Source organism: Cryptomeria japonica, chromosome 11 (assembly GCF_030272615.1).
Source record: "Cryptomeria japonica chromosome 11, Sugi_1.0, whole genome shotgun sequence".
NCBI classification, from domain to species: Eukaryota; Viridiplantae; Streptophyta; class Pinopsida; order Cupressales; family Cupressaceae; genus Cryptomeria; species Cryptomeria japonica.
Genome location: NC_081415.1, coordinates 494,762,275 through 494,775,512, shown reverse-complemented (window position 1 = coordinate 494,775,512; position 13,238 = coordinate 494,762,275). Strand labels below are relative to the sequence as shown.

Sequence of the window (13,238 nt, the reverse complement as noted above, 5' to 3'; positions counted from 1 at the left end):
TTTTGGAGTTATGGTGGAGTTCTGAAAGTGGTTGGACTGAATTCCGATTAGATTCGGGAACCAACTAGACTAAAAAATGAATTTGACCACTTAGTCGGTAACCACCCTGCACCAAAAAATTTAAACTTCTACCTGCCTGCAAGCTTGAATTCTGGACCCTCAATCATCGAGGCCCCACGGAGATGGACGCGTGAGATCGTGCCACATAGCCCTCCACAGGGCTCAATGGGAGTTTAAAACATGACCGTCCGATCGGGCTTTAATGAAAATCTGATGGCGCAAAATGTGCCACGTATTGGGCGAGGTCCACTTTGTATATCGCTCCTTCGCAGCACATGAAACTTTAGCACTTTACGTTTTTGCAAAATGACGAAGGCAATCGCCATTTCATAGCTTTGAAATCTCCTTTATATCGCATCACTGCGAAGCAGCGAAATCCTTATGTAACTGGGCCCTGCAATGACGTGGCATGTAGGTCCCACCTCGATTGGAGTTCGTCAAGACTTGGCCTTTCGACCAAACACTATTCTTCCTCTCATCGCCTTTGGAAGCTTGGCCGAAAAGGACCCTCGCCATTTTGCAAGCCAGGTCCCACCACGGGGTGAGACCTACGCAAAATGGCGACAACACTTGATGTAACTGCTAGCTCTTCGTGGTTTTGCGGGGAAAATGGAATATTCCTTTATGCTTTTGCGAAACAGTGAAATGTCTTAGGCTTTTTCGCCAATTTGTGGGGAACAAAATAAGAAGCTTCCTCATCTTGGAAATGGTGAAAGCCTTGGAGCGTTGCAGAACAATAAAAGGAAAATGGGGAAAACCGACCCCACATGACTTAAGACCCTAAAGCTGATAAACCTTAAGTGATTTGACCGATTAGAGTCGGTCAACTCAGAATTAGAAATTTAGAGCCTAAATAGATAAAAAAGGAAAAGACCTTTAGGGTTTAGGGTTTTAGGGCTTCATTAGGGGTTGGTCACAGGGTTTTTAGCAAATAAAAAATGATCTTAGAACGGACTTCTTTAGGGCTAGGGATGACACAAAATTTGTCAACAATTACGTAGCTGAATTCCTAAGAATCTCAATCAAAGTTTCAGAAGTTGATGAAGATAGGCTGACCTATCTATTTGTGGAAGGATTAAACGATTCACTTAGAGGATTGGTAAGTGCTCTTAATCCAATGTCTCTTGAAGATGCCACTAAAAAAGCCTTGAGACTAGAAATTTCATCAACAAGTAACAAACCCCCAAACAGCCATACTAAACTTTTCCACAAGAAAGATGGATTTCAAAAAACTTCCTTTACTCAAGAAGAGCATAACGAGCTCAAGAAAAAGAACCTATGCTACAAATCAAAGGGACCTTGGGAACGTGGGTATATTTGTCCTTAGGAGGAACTTAAAAAAGAAAGCTTATGCTACAAACATAAGGAGAAATGGGAACCAGGGCATATATGTGAAAAGATAGGTCAAGCTCATAAGATAGAACCAACCATGGACGAAGAGTTTGAAGAGAATCCTAGCAAGAAAACAAGGTATGACAAAGGAGATTTGGAGAGCATACAATCAAAAGGAAAAGGGGCGACAAACAGATGGAGCTTTATGGAAGAACAAACCTAGTAATCATGACGCCATCCTATCCTTAAGATCTAGAAGCAAAATCTCCATAATAAAAAATGTAATATGTCAACTTAAAGATTTCCTTGTCAAATAAAGAAAAACCTATTCATTAGACATTGCAGGGCATAGATGAATCAATAAATCATTCTAGTCGATGAGAAGGAATCTAAACAATACATGTCCTAAGGTTAATATGTATGCTCTATGTTTGCATATATCCATGTGTATACTTCGTCTTTTCAAGTGTATGCTCTATGTTTGGCTCTATATTTTTAGTTAATCAAGAAGGAATCAAAAAGGATGTGACTTTATCTAGAGAACATTACATTTGAGGTCATAGATGTGTGTCATGCTTTTAATCCTCATACATAAATTTTGCCTTAAAGTAAGAGATATCTATGATATTGCACAAATGTTTACATTTTCAAGGTGAGAAAAAACCTGTATTAAGGTTACAAACCTTGTAAATTCCCAATCATTAGTCAAGATAGCCCATAGTGAATTACAGACGATGTATATACATTGAGGACCTAAGGAGGACTTGGTTAAAACCATCATTGCTTGAGGACAAGCAAAGCTAGGAGGGAAGGACTGTAATAACACCCGATCTGACATAGGAGAAACAGCCAACCCAAAGGATGAAATCATCTTACCCACATAAGACTTCACCATTTCATTCATCCTAAAACATGCAACCATAGTTAAATCTCCAATGGTCAGGAATGACTGCAGACATGATACAATTAGAATTATTTATTGCTTTTAAGGATCGTTCCTACTCCCTTAGAGACATGTGATTCCCCTAAAGACAAGATCACAGTTAGAATGAAATATCATTAATGAAAAAAGCACGATTTGTATAAATAACAATTGTTCATGAATACTGGAAAGGTTTGTTCATGAATACTGGAAAGGTATGAGTAAGAAAAACTAATTAATCACTAACAAAGGGGTGCGATGAAGGGTTTCCCAATTAGGCTGTGATAGAGAGACACTTATCATCATAAACCTTGATACTTAAGTGAATCAATATTCATTTTGCAAGAGGCATGGGATTTGGGACTTTTGATTTCTATTCATATCCTAATTTGGATTGGCTTAATCAAGTACTAGCTTTTTGGCAAAAATCAGTTCGCATAGATTCAAGGAGAAATCCTGAAAAAGAAGATCAAAGGTCTGCTCTCATCAAACAGTATAACAAAGGGTAAAGAATAAAAAATCTGCATCCCTGCGAAGAGGACAGCAAGACAGTATTATTTGTGATAACCGACTGGTTATAAAGACATCCTCCAGCATGAAATGAAGGAAGAAATAGAAGATCATTACTAATTACTGGCCGATCATCAGCTAAGACTGGAGACTCGGTGCTGATCACAGAACAATCGGTCACAGCAGGTTTGACATTAATAAAAACTATTAGCAGCAGAATGATATGGTGTTCCTTACTTATCCAATGACAAGTATATAATTATAATAATATTATTAAGAGGAAGAAATGAATAACTATATATATATATATATATATCTGTGTGTGTGTGTGTGGCTAATAATAATGAATTCAGTATTATATCAGAAATGATTAAATATACATATATAGCAATATACATTCATAATTCATGAAAGATGTTATATTAATGACACAATCTTAATCTTTCGCTAAAGCCTTTGAAAGGATAGCTTGGTTTGTGTAGGGAGAGGTGTAGTAATTCCATCCCAAAATTGGTGAACCCCAAGAGGTGGTATTGATGAGTGTTTAAGAAACCCTTGGGCCAAGTGGTGGTATTTACGGGTGTTCATTAAATCCTTGGACCTACTTGTGGAGGTGGTTTTCAAGTGCCCTATGAAAGTAAATCCGCATCCTCCATTAGGGTTAGGAAAGAAATAAGGATGAGGTCTAAATATAATAATTATTGATGGTATTATGAACAATTAATTGTCTCTAGCTTAATAATCTGAATTAAGGCATAATAATGTATAATGATTCTTGTTAAACAGAAAGTCCCTAGCAGAGGACATTACAGAAGTATATTGACATCTGTCTTTTTCCATATGCCAATACAATTGGGAGCCTCATCCATGTTATGTTTTGAACAAGACCAAATATTGCCCAAGCAATAGGAGTAGAAGTCTTGGCAAAGAACATTGGACTTAATGAATCAATGTGGCACTCCGGTCTACAATAAGTAGGTGATCCCAATAAAGGACATAATGCACAAGAAGATCAAGCATTGACATCATGAAGGAGAGCAGAGAAGAAGCTTCCCAAACAAGATGGAAAGGTGAAATATGATCAAGACAAGAACGTTTCAGAAGAGTTCAGCAAAGTTAGAAACTTAATCACCAAGATGATACTTGGGAATATGATGCACCACGATCAATCAAGCTTGGAAATGTTGAGTATCAAGAAATATTTCTTTGAGACGATCTACAAGATAAGCATGACAAGGTGGCACTATTGATCACCAACCAATCTAGTAATATCAAGTCAGCACGTCCAAGTTCAATGAACCTGACTAATCCTATGAGGCGGACAACTACACATGTGAAATGTGGCACTATATCAAATATTGTTCAATATACCTAACCTCATTTCTTATCGGTGCGAATTCAAAGGAAGGACATGTGTCCACAATGTAATTTTCTCATTGGTCAAAGAAGAGTTATTGTAACTAACCCTAATTAGGATTTCACCATGTAATCTCGGCCATTGATTTTTAGTTAATCTAGGCCCTTGAATTGTAATTGAGACATCTATATAAGGCTCAATCCTCTCATTTGTAAAGGCTAATAGATCAATAATTAATAGAGAGAGAATAGAGTTAGCAGTTAGCAGTAGACTTAGAGGAAGCTAGAGATTGTTGCTAAGACTGTGTTGGAATTAATACATGATTTCCATTAAAGCATGGTGGAACATTATGCGTTGTTTCAACATTTTACATGGTTTCTTGTTATTTCTCAAGTTTAGATGAAGTTCTGAGGGGGAAATAGCAAAAAGTGATTTAGTTAGCCTTATGTTAGCCTGATGTCATGGGTATCTTTTCTAGTCAAGGCAAGGGTGAGCTTTCCCCATATTAATATGAGGATTACGCATGACAAATGTGTATACCCTTAAATGCAACATCCTAAATAAATTCATATCCTGTTGGTTCACTCTCGTGATTCTCATATTCTAAGAAATCTCATGATGTAAGGAATATATTTACTGAAAAGCATCAAGCAATCTTATACTAAACATTTTCACAAAGAAATCATAGACACACATGGAGTAGACCTACTCGAAACACATTTGGTATGAACCAAACACGGAGCATACACATAAAAACACGAAGCATACACATGGATATATGCAAACATAGAGCATACACACAAATACATGTATTGTTAAATTTCTTCTTATTGACTAGAATGATTCATTGATTCATCTTTATCCTACAGAATGGTAGGATCAAAACTCCGATACCATTTGTAATGTCCCCATTTGTAAATGCACTAATTTTGGCCCTAAAATCACAATCCCAAGTAAGGAATGAAATAGACATATCATTTACCAATTAGATCCTAATTGAGACCCCTCAATCATATTAGATATAGAATCAATCATTCCTACTAGGGTTGGGAACATTATCTTAATTATTATTATAAATTACATGATTTACATGTGGGATTCCCTTAAGGCTTTTCCCGACAACCCATCCACATTATGAAGCACAGCTTGGGAGATCATACAAGGCGCCTTGAGCTGTTCAATCCAACCCAAGAGCACAGAATGACATCCGTCATTTAGCCTCCCAACCCGGAATTCCAAGTGTCCAAGCCTTTTCCTTCTTGAACTTGGAATTCCTAGATTCCAAGCCCTTTTCCTTCTTGAACTCGGAATCCCGAAATTCCCAGTTTCCAAGCCTTTTCCTTCTTGAACCTAGAATCCCGAAATTCCTAGTTTCCAAGCCTTTTCCTTCTTGAACCTGGAATCCCGAAACTCCAAGGTTCTCGTTTCCTCTCCCCTTGCTGCAAGGCCCGACGTCTAACATCCAACTTCCAACGACTTGTGGCACTTCCAGATGACGTTATCAACACTCAAGGCTCTTAATGCTCCACCAACCCTTGCAACTTGTCTACTTTCATTCCTGGAGCTACAAGGGCACATTTAATGATTTTTGCTAGATTGCCATCAAGTGGAGACCAGGGCCATGCTTATTTATGGTTACTTGACTTTGGAATGTCAAGCAATCAACCTTTTACAAGTACTTTTCTTCTTTAGATTTCCTTGTCAAGATATGGCTAGGTTGCTTGCATACGCACCATGTCAGGTCTGTGTACCACCTTGCCTTCCCTGACTGACATTCCTCTATGCACACCAAGGTCAAGGCTTCCTCTCCTTCACCATTGGTCTCTCCTCTGCGACCAGTTTGTTATATATAGGTTGTTAAGCCTCATTGTAAAGGGTCATCTCCCTGTTGGCTTGAGCTACTCTTTGCTCTTTCACTTCTCTTGAAGATTTGTATATTTTCTTGCATTTCTGCAACTATAAGTTCGGCCATTGGCCTAATAATGAATTGAAATTATCATTCTTGCCTTTTTTGAACTTATGCATGTTGTGTATGTTCTCTTACCTTCATTGTAAGTGTGTGTTTTGCGGCTTTCTCTCACGCATATGCTATGTTAACTTGTTTCTTGAGTGTGACTTGTGGGAAACCTTCTCCCTTTTGACATTCGGTAAATTCTAACCTCCATACATGTGTTTGCGGTCATTCGTGGAACTGAAGTTTGTGCATCCCCAGAGTATTTCAATTGATTCTTTGTGTCATTTTGGGGTGGGGAGAGGAACATCTCTTATCTTGGTGCATCACCTCCTTTCTTTTTCCTTTTTCCTTCTTCCCTTTTCCTCTGCAAGCTATTAGAATAGGTTTAGAAGTAGAATTTGGAGTGATGGGTTGGTTCAACACTTGCATGGATTCAGAAGGAAGTCAACCTTTTCTGGAGATTCAACCCATTGTGCGAGATCCCACACTTCGGGGTTGTTTCCATGTTTCACAAGGTTAAGTTTGCTCAGTAAGGGAGCAAACTTTTGTGACAACAGTTACTAACTAAACTTGAATGATCATTAAATATAATAATATTACTTTGATACCCTCCCTTTATGGTCATTCCTGTTGAGACATGGACTAGCTAGGACTCGAACCTAGGACCTTCCATACACTACTGGAGTGCTCTACCACTGAGCTACTGGCCCCTCTTGGACCAGTCCATCGTCGATCTGGGTGTGGCTTATTTCCAACACCAACACCCCCCTTAAGCCACACCTCTCATGTGCTCGGGGCTCCTAGCCTGGACCTGGCTCTGATAACATGTTGCGACATGGACCAGCTAGGACTCGAACCTAGGACCTTCCATACACTACTGGAGTGCTCTACCACTAAGCTACTGGCCCCTCTTGGACCAGTCCATTGTCGGTCCGAGTGTGGCTTATTTCCAACACCAACAATTCTACTAGCTACCCTATGGATGACTACACAATCTACAAGTCAGAGGGCCATGAATGCATAAAAGGTTGCCTCCTCATCAGTATGATTTGCGACATGAACCTGTTGACATGGCTAAAGTCGGATCACCAACTCTCTTCGATCAACCCAAAATAGAATTTGATGAGTATCCTATCCTCTCTTGTGTAAGGAACCCCTAATGCTATTTTAGATGATCAGAGGGACAACCTTAAGGTTCCAAATGTCATGTTATGACTGCAGGATAACTCAACAGTTTGATGTGTTTTGTTGGTAACACAAGGGGGCTTACGTTTACAACAAGCTAGTCTGCATCTGACGATGCTGCGATTCTCAAGCTGGGAAATAAAAGCAAAAGAGAAGGGTTTAGGGATCCTAAGTGCAATGATAAGAATGACTAGTGTTGCTGGTAGACAGATTTCCATAAACCAATTCTTGTTTTGCCAGAGACACCCTCACAACTCGACAAGAATGGTGCAAGCTCCAAAGGATAAATGGATTTTCAAACTATGGGGATTCATCCAAGCACCCAATTCTAGCGCAGCCTAAGACATACTCAAAGTTGAACAAGGCAGGGTTTTGGGTTTAGACTAACTATACACGGTGACCTACAATCAGCAGGTCCCCAATGGTATGAACTTGAAATGCATCACATACCCCCCACATTTTGCCATTAAAATCATTGAGTTCTACTTAACAAATTGAAGGGAACCATGCAAACAGAATAAAACCAAAATAACAGACACCAAATTCAATGTTCATATATTGATTTTAGCTGCCATTACAACAATTACCTATAGCACTCCTATTCTATTCCTAATCTGAAAACTGCATCTAACTGTTATCTCCTAAAAATCTAACTCACTACTAAAATCTAACCTTCTAACATCTAACCCCTTACACGAGAAAGGCCTCTGCCTTTTATAGAGTTTACAATTTGAATCAAAGACCAAGATTGAATGCGTCCAAGGGCCCCGACCTGCCTTCTAGAAACCTGGCAGCTTTAACACATGCCTATTTACTACCATAACTACCAACAACCCTCTTCAACCACTTTCCCAGCTACCAACCACTATTTGTCATCAATTTGGTCAATCAGGTAGCTGAAGCATAACTAACCTGTGTCCCTTTGTCTTAAATACATTAGACGAGGCCCACAGATAGTTAGTTACATTAAAACAATTCAGTTTTACAACTGATTTTCTAGAATCAATTCCAGTTGTGTATTTCTGAGAACGCATACACCTGTAGCATTATGAGTGTTCTTTTGTCTTCGGTCTTGCAAGGGCTTCAACGGTGCCGCATTTCCCCGTGATTGTTGTTATATCTCTGCAGTGTGTTCTTCATTGGAAGCGTTCCGTGATTATGATCATGTCTTCAATTTGAGCTCCAGGTTTTCTCCCAACTCTTTCCAACGATGTTGTCAATCTGCAAACAATCAATTTCGACTTGAATTAATCACCTTGCAGAATTAAATAAATTTAACAAATATTAAATTTTCAAGGCAATGTCGGGCTTTGTTTCGGCGAAGATTAAAGATGTTTGCTTTTAAAACAATATAAATCCCCCCTTGTTTAGATGAAATTTGCAAGCTTAGAGGAAAATGAGCAATTTATATTTTCTTCTTGCAAAATCAATAGAAGTGGCAAATATTGCACCTTGCCCTTTGCTTTAAATATTAAACTCAGGCATGAAGCTTGAAATATGCGATTTCATATTAAAACGCCAAACTTTATTTACGCCCTCTGCTTTATGAAATTTGGCCATCTTGTATGCAATGGGCGATTTTCATTTTACTAAGTTTAACGCACCGTCTTGAAATTCAGCCATTTTAATTAAAAGGAGCGAACTTTAGCTTTGGCTTTAAACGCCTAACTTACCACTTTGTAAACTCGGGAATTTTAAAGGAAAGGTGCGATTTTTTTTTTGGACTTTATAATTTCAATAAGACTGTCAAATTTAAAGTCTCTTTGCAAATTTCAGGATTTTTAGATGTTTTACAAAAGCAACGCCAAAACCCTACTTCTTAATCGCCCTCAAGCTTAGAATGTGTGACTTCATCTTTTTGCATTCGAACTTGGGTGTCAACTCAAGCTCCTAAGCTGCAATGCACGATTTTGATTGGGCAACCTTTTATCTCCGCGACTTGCAAAAAACGACCAGAATTTCCTCGATGAAAGTCAGCCATTTGACTCAAAACGCGCGACTTTTCCTTGTTTTGATTAAAACATCAAACTTCGGCCATTTTGGCTCTAGAATGTTACGTCTAGGGCTTCATTTCCTCTTTCTTCCAATTGATTTTCAGGTTTTATAATGAGAATGTGAGAGTTTTATCTTAGAAGTCTTCTTCCTTAATGAAATACGTGGCTTTTTATTAAAATGGTGAACTTCTGAGCATCTCTTGAAAAATCGGCAATTTTCCTCCTTAAGTTTTGAACGCCCCTTTCACTCGGTCATAAAACTCAGCAATGTTAGAAGTTTTGAGCAATTTTTTGTTCTCACAAAACGCTCAAAGGGCATGAGTTTTGAATTTCGGTTCTTGCTCTTAAGGAAACTCGAGGCATTCTTGGCTTTGAATAGCAGGATCTTTCATTCTCTCTTTTCACAAGGGCAACGGGGCTCGCTTGAAACAAGGGTGTGATGTACATCGCACAATAGAACCTACTGATGAGACCCTCCTTCGTTCTACAGATTTTCTGGATATGACCAAGTTTGCCATAATCCTTCTAACATGATGTTGGGTAACAAAGTTGTCCCTCCCTATACAAAGACACTAAGATCAGCTTCTCAAAACTCATGCAAAAAACCCATCATATTTTCTTGGAAAAAAAATCAGAAAACAGCAACCACCCTTCATGATTTTTTGCGGAAAAAATCAGAAAACCCTAAAGAAAAGAAAAAACCCCTAATTTTTTAGTGGAAAAATGTACAAAAAATACATAGAGAAACCACAAATTTTGAAGAGAAAATGGGGCAAAACCCTTCATGATTTTTTGTGGAGGAAAATCAGAAAACCCATCCACGATTTTTGAGGAGAAAATAATACAAAACTCCCCGGTCTATTCAAAAAATTTTACTTGCGGCCATCACAAGTAGCAAACAAAAATAAAACTCCCTGATTTTTGTGGAGAAAATAAAGCAAAACCCCTTCATAATTTCTTGTAGAAAAGAATCAAAAAACCCAAGAATTTTTTTACTAAAAAGATTTGCCAAAAAAGAACATAAGCTCTTATACCATGAAATGATAATTGATTGATATTCGATATTTACAAAGGAGACAAAAGCTCCTTAAATAGAGAATACAAGACAATGAAAATAGAAACACGAAAGAAACCCAAACAGAAGTTACCAAAACAACAAACTGACATAAAATAGAAAGTTACTAACTAAACTTAAATTACCATTATATATAATAATATTACTCTAATATGGTCTTCTCTCTCTGCTGCAATTTAGATCTGTCTTTTATATTTGATTCTCTTTCTACTGTTTTCTGTTTGATGCCCAGAATTCTTATCCTTCATTTTAACATTCCATAATTCATATCATGTATATAAACTTACTAATTCAAGGCTATCAGCCAAAAATCAGATTTCTGCTTTTTATATTCTGTTTCCAAATTCCAATTCAAATGTCTATTTGATTCCAGATCAGATTATTTATGTCTCATTTGATTGATCCTTCCCTTATATTCTCCATGGTGGAAAGAATAGGCATACGCTTTCATTTAGTTGTCTCTTGAAAAAGACACCATGCATACCTTTTCAAACATGCATGACTCTTCATTTGTATTGCAGCCTTTCACAATGTAATCGCTGCTTTAATATAATTGTTGTTGTTCTTTAATGGTAACTATTTACTTATTAATGATTAATCGCTGCCTCTTAAAAATATACTCACGACCTTTTATTTGATAATCGCTACCTTTTATGGTATGCCTTCATTAATATGGAATCGTGGTCTTTTAGGCATCACTGTTCTTTTTAATATAATGTCTGCTCATTAACTAATGCTATGAAGGTATAGCCTGTTAATGGGCCTAGTAGGGTATATCGTAAGGTGAGGGGGGAGGTTTTTATGCCTCAGTGGGAGAGACCAAAGAAAGGATGGTGGAAGATCAATTTTGATGGTGCTTCGCGAGGTAGCCCTAGCATCTCGGGAGTGGGTTGTATTGCCAGAAATGAGGAAGGAATGATTGTTGAAAAAGGAGCTCAAAGGTTACGCAATGGCACTAATAATGAAGCTAAGGTGAGGGCCGCTTTGCTGGCGGTAGACTTGGAAGGCAATCTCAAAGCTTCAAAACTACATTTAGAAGGAGATTCCAAGATAGTGATTGATGCAATTACTAAAGGGTCCTCACAGTGCTGGCATATCAACAAATTTATTAACATTATTTGCAAAAAATTAAATTCTTTCCAAGATTTTAAAATTTCCCATACTCAAAGAGAAGGCAATGTCAAAGCAAATATTTTGTCTAACTTGGGGTGTGAGTTGGACCAACAGGTAGTTCGTTGGTGGGACATCAATGGGGTCGACATGGCCTGGGCGGATTAAACCATGGCAAGTGTTAGTTGTGTGTTGCCTTTGGCAGGAGGTGTAATTGATTTAAATTTTATTTTTTTCCTTATATTTTTACCTGTTCATCATTTATTCCACACTACCACCTTGCTTGCCATTATTGCAAGCTATCATTTATTGGAAGGATGTAAGGTGGCACATGATTTGTTGTGCATTCAAGCTAGGTATAGATTTCAATTCCAAATTTTCTAGATTTTTTTGGGGCTTTCTTAATCGATGTATGTCCTTGTTTTTGAGTTTAGAGAAAGCTTGTATTTTGGGTGGTGTGGCGTGGAGTAGAAGACTGGCAAACAGTGAGTAATCTCCCAAGATCTTTGCTTCCAGAGATGGAGGCTAATTTCACCCTGTACTCCATCAAACAGCAATGCGCTTTCTTTGACCGAAACACAGATAAGCATTTGGGCATTTTCCTCTTCAATGAGGAAGAGTTTCTAGATATTATCAATAGGTTGTTGGGTAATGAGTTTTTGGTGTCCGATTTTAGATACAGAACGAATATGGACATAATTTCGATGCTGGTGGCTTGGGGATTAACTTTGGGACGAAATTGGAGGTTGAATGGGTGGCAAAGGTTGTGTTCTATTACAGAGTATTTGGTAAAAATTCAATGTATTAAAGAATAATTGAGATCGATGTTCCTATTAAAAATCAACCGATAACATAAACAAAATTAGAAAATCCTAATATTTACAATATCATACACAATTGACCATAAAATAACTAATAAAAGATATTATTCTAATACCCTCCCTTAATGGTCAATTTGTCTACTACACCAAGTTGCCCCCTAAACTTAACAAATTTATCCGGATGTAGAGACTTGGTGAGGATATCTGCAGTCTAGTCCCTAGCAGGAACATACTGCAAATCCACGGAAACATCTTCAAACAACTTGCAAATGAAGTGACAATCAAGCTCAACATGCTTGGTCAGCTCATGGAAGACTGGATGTTTGGCGAGTTTCAGCAACCCTTGATTGTCACAAGAGAGGGGTGTAGAACCTGCTTGGAACAGTTGGATGTCTGAAAGCATCCTTCTAAGCCAAACTGCCTCACAAGCTGCTTTGACTATTCCTCGATATTCAACTTCTATCAAGAAAAGAGCCACAACCAGCTGCTTCTTACTAGTCCAAGTGGCAGCACTTGTGCCCAAACTGAAGACATACCCGGATGTGGACTTTCTGTCATCAACAAAGCCTGCCCAATCCAAATCTGTGAAACTAATGAATCTGGGATCTTTGGTCCGTCCATAAAGGATACCAAAGTCTGAAGTGCCCTTGACATAGCGCAGGATCCGCCTCGTTGCAACCCAATGATCTAATGTAGAAGTTGTCATAAAGCGGGATATGTAACTCACTGCATAGCTCAAATCAGGTCTGGTGTAGGTGAGATATATTAAACTACCCACTAGTTGCCTAAAATCGGATTCATTCTCAACTGGAGAACCGGATTTGGCCGACAACTTCAGGCCTTTCTCAATAGGTGTAGATGCAGGTTTGCAATCTTGCATTCGAAACTTGTCTAGCAGAGCCCTGGCATATTTGGACT

At 38.2% G+C, this 13,238-nt stretch overlaps 1 protein-coding gene and 1 non-coding gene across 2 annotated transcripts in view; both read right to left on the bottom strand.

The window, feature by feature from the left end:
- Positions 1–13,238, bottom strand: part of LOC131068311 (uncharacterized) — a 143,732-nt gene that overhangs the window by 119,285 nt on the left and 11,209 nt on the right. The gene's annotated exons all lie outside the window — the stretch shown is intronic.
- On the bottom strand, positions 6,972–7,043 carry TRNAT-AGU (transfer RNA threonine (anticodon AGU)). The gene has a single exon. It is a non-coding gene; the product is annotated as a tRNA-Thr (tRNA).